Genomic DNA, 3,849 nt, shown 5'->3' on the forward strand with positions numbered 1-3,849 from the left:
AGAGAAAAAGGTCTTTCCAGGTTATTTTGTCACTTCTGATTTGTTTGTTTGTTTGTTTTCCCGGCAGGTCCTTCCAAAGTTGTCCTCCTCAATCACGCACGAGGTGGACAGCATCCTGGGGAACAAGCCCTACAGTAAAAAGGATTACCGCTCCTAAACACTCGGATCCCCAGCTACTGGACTGCACCACGTCTCCAGTCCCCCCACCCCACCCCACCCCCCTCGTCCCATGCCTGTTCCTCTGCCCGCTTGAGCTACAACTGAATGACACCCAACCGGCGCATGAGACCGCCCCCTTCTCCTCCGGAGGGAAACTACGCCATTTAGAAAAGAAAGAAAACAAAAACATCTGGAAGAGAGAAGGGATTCAAAATAAAAAAAATAACATGTATAGCTAGATAGTAAAAGCATAAGAAGCGTTTTAAAAGAGTTACATCGAATGGCAATAGTACATCAACACTGGCAGAGAAAGTGAAATGAATGATGGGATGTATGAGGTCATAGTTAAAAAACACATGCATACAAAACTCTGCTGAAACACTTAAAAAAAGGGGATGCCGAGGAAAAAAAGCACACGCTTGCTTGGCTGTTGGAACTAACTCGTTTTGATTTTACTCTTTGCATCGTATATTTTTTTATCTTTTTTTATTAATTTTCGAAATACTGAATGCATACAAGTGTAACTTACATTTGATAATAGGTGTAACGTGGGGATCACACTGACCAGCGGTAGTAGCGGCAAAAGCCGTAGTTTTTACTTTTGTTTCAGCCGCGGAGCGGTTGATACTGCTAGCATAACTGAGGAACATTTCAGGCATTCTGACCAATTTCTTTTAAATCAGCAAGATTATTTATGGGGCGGGATGTCTTTTTCCGTTAGACAGAAATTAGTACAACACGTCACTTAGCAATGAGATAGAACTTTGTTTATACAAATGGAATTATTATGGTCTGAGCATTGAGTTACGCGCTACCGCTGCTGCTTCTTATATTTAGTGTGATCCCCACCATAGATAAACTAACGCGTCGCACATGTCTCATAGCCAACCATCAGCTTCCGATGGTTTCGTTTCATGGCTTAAAATGCCTCCATCCACTTGCATCTCTACCGTTGAAACGGTTCTCCGCGTAGTTCGTTTGTTCACATCGCACGTGTACAGAATGCAACTCTTCAAACCTGCACTTTAGGAACATAGCTTGTGTGGAGTGGCTATGGGAGGCGCTCTTGTCAGCGGTAACTCCCAACCCCCCCTCGCAGGGAACCAGGTGGAGATATTAGCGTTAGCATGTTTTTTTTTTTTTCATCGCTAACCACTCCAGTGATTCCCGTCGGTTCTCTGTACAGACTGCAGAGCCCTTGTCTAACCTGTCTATCTGTCCGTCTGTCTGTCAATCTGTTTCCCCTTTGACTGTCCTTACACAACAGTGGCAGTTCTGCAACAAGGGCAAACAAATATACAAAAAACACTGATGGGTGGACTACACAAGTTAATTTGCCTTGGTCTGACCCTATGGTGGCTGGTGATCCCTCATCCCCTTCCTCCACCCCCCCTCTCTGTTGTTGGGCATTCAGCTGAGGCCGCCTGCTTCCAGCACAGTACAGACTCACACGTTTACACGGAGATGGCCGCCAACGCCCTCCAAACCTAACCGAACTGAACCACGCTTGCGTCATTCATGCCAGTTTATAAGGCTTCTTTACAAAAATAGCAGAGTATATAAATAGATATATACACACACATACACACCACACTCAGTATTTATGAACTGCAGTATACTCCCATGTGTACATTTATTGCCATGTATCGCCATTTATCATATTTCTTTGCATGGATAAGTATTTAAGGAGCTACTGAATAACCTAAATGACAGCGAAACACCATCATGTATTAAGGTGTTGCAACACTGAGCGAGTTTCTCTAAACACTGGCACAAATTGCCCCGGGGGTAAAATCACACTCGTGAGCGGGTGGCTGGGGGCAGCAGCCCTGCAGCTCTTGTCACCAGTGGCCTATAAGAGTAGAGATAGGTGTGACTGGCAGCTGTACCTGACCAGTAGGATCACAGAGACTGTTCAATGGCACTCATTTGCCCACCCTGTCAGAGCTCAGGGATCAGAACAGAAGAAAAACTTTTTAAAAAATCCTGTGAGAATTTCTCGAGTGACTGAGCGAACAGCAAAAAGGAAAAAATAAAACACACACAAAAAAAAAAGAAACATAGAGTGAGAATTTCAGCGAGAGAGCGAGAGCGAGCCTGTATAGTCTTACACGGTTGGAACGCCGTACTTCACTGTATTTATGATCCGTCATCTCTCTGCACTGAGGAGAACCAGTGACATTTCCATGTGGCTAAAGCCAAAGATACCCCCCGCCCCCTCTCTCAACCCCCCCTCCCCCGCCCCTCTGCCCAGCGACCTCATCTACGCGCTGACAACAAAAAACAAAAGAGCTTGTTTAACTAACCGCATGGACTACCCAGCCTTTGAACCCCAGTATGCAACATATGTATTCTCTCAACACCTGTACAGTCTTTCTGGTCATGCCTTTTAACGTCGCAGTCCTGAACAGACCCTAATGTATACATAAACGCACCCCTGTAAATTGAATGACAAGCTGACGCTAGTTTTTCTTTTGATAACGGGTCATTCTGTTGCAGTTTTCAAAAAGTATGATTTGCATAGGAGCGAGGTTTGAATCTTCTCCCCTATTAGTATTTTGAATTGAGTTTTGAATTGATCTTGCCTTTAAATGTGTAAATATTCAGGTGTGAGGTAGGCAGTCCTTTGAGCATCTCTGGGTTAAGGAACAGTTTGGCCATATTTACCCCCCCCCCCCCCCCTTCAGTGCCCTAATAATCCCTTCCCACTGGTCATCCTTTGACATGGTGCTCCACTGTAAACAGATCTCTCTCAAGAGTCCTGACACCAGACCTGTGAGGGTGTTTAGTGCTCCACCCTCTCTGCAGCAGAGCCCCACCAGGAGGTGTTCAGACCTCCATCCTCTCCTTCTCTCTGGCTCTGCAGCAGAGCCCCTCCAGGAGGAAGGAGGTGCAGGCGACCTGTTAAAAGGTCAGCACCGCCGCAGGACGGCACCCGTTGAAGCGTTTCTCCGTTTCCTTCGCTCGTTTGTGCATGGAGCCTTCTCTGGCTCCGCAAACGCTCACATCCGACTCAAATCATTGTCAAGTACAGTTTCTGGAGAAGACACATCAAAGCATTAGTTATTAGAGCTATATTTGGGTTCCTGTGGCAAATCGTACAAACAAGTCCCGAGTATGCACCGAGGAATATTCTTATACTTTATCTTTGTATTGTTTCATGTCTGTGACCTTAAGAAAACGATGAGAGGGGTATTACTTTCTGTCATTGGTTTGATTTTTTTTAAAACATTACTCGTTTCCCTGGGTTGGTATTGTCATGGTGATGGTAGTGATGGAGGTGGTGATGAGGATGATGATGATGATAAAGAGCAGTTATTTGCACTGATTATGCATTGTGAGGACTCCTGTGAATTGAACCCCACATCAGACGTTACATCTGTTCTCAGTGCTGAGTCAGATATCTTCTGTATATAGTTTGACCTATGTATATATATAATAGTGTATATATACATACAGCCGTTTCTCATCACTTTGGCCTTTCTTTTTTTATTTTCATTGACAGGCATTGCTAACTGCATTGTGCTTGAATCTGAATTTAGATATGTACAGCTTCGGTATCTATGAAATGAAAAATTACATCTATGGATAAGAAAAAAACTGCTCCTGTTGTCCTGTCATCTTCTTTTATCTTTTTTTTTTTACGCAAATGTGGGAATGAGCCATGATTTTAAAATCAAATCTGTAAAA

At 44.1% G+C, this 3,849-nt stretch overlaps 1 long non-coding RNA gene across 1 annotated transcript in view; it reads left to right on the forward strand.

Annotated features, from left to right (window-relative positions):
* Window positions 1–2,220, forward strand: part of LOC116223548 — a 3,354-nt gene extending 1,134 nt beyond the window's left edge. The window contains exon 2 of the long non-coding RNA XR_004165136.2: window positions 68–2,220. This is a non-coding gene — a long non-coding RNA (uncharacterized LOC116223548). The remainder of the gene's footprint in view (window positions 1–67) is intronic.
* The last annotated feature ends 1,629 nt before the right edge of the window (window positions 2,221–3,849 follow it).

The sequence above is a fragment of the Clupea harengus genome, chromosome 2, assembly GCF_900700415.2.
Source record: "Clupea harengus chromosome 2, Ch_v2.0.2, whole genome shotgun sequence".
NCBI lineage: Eukaryota > Metazoa > Chordata > Actinopteri > Clupeiformes > Clupeidae > Clupea > Clupea harengus.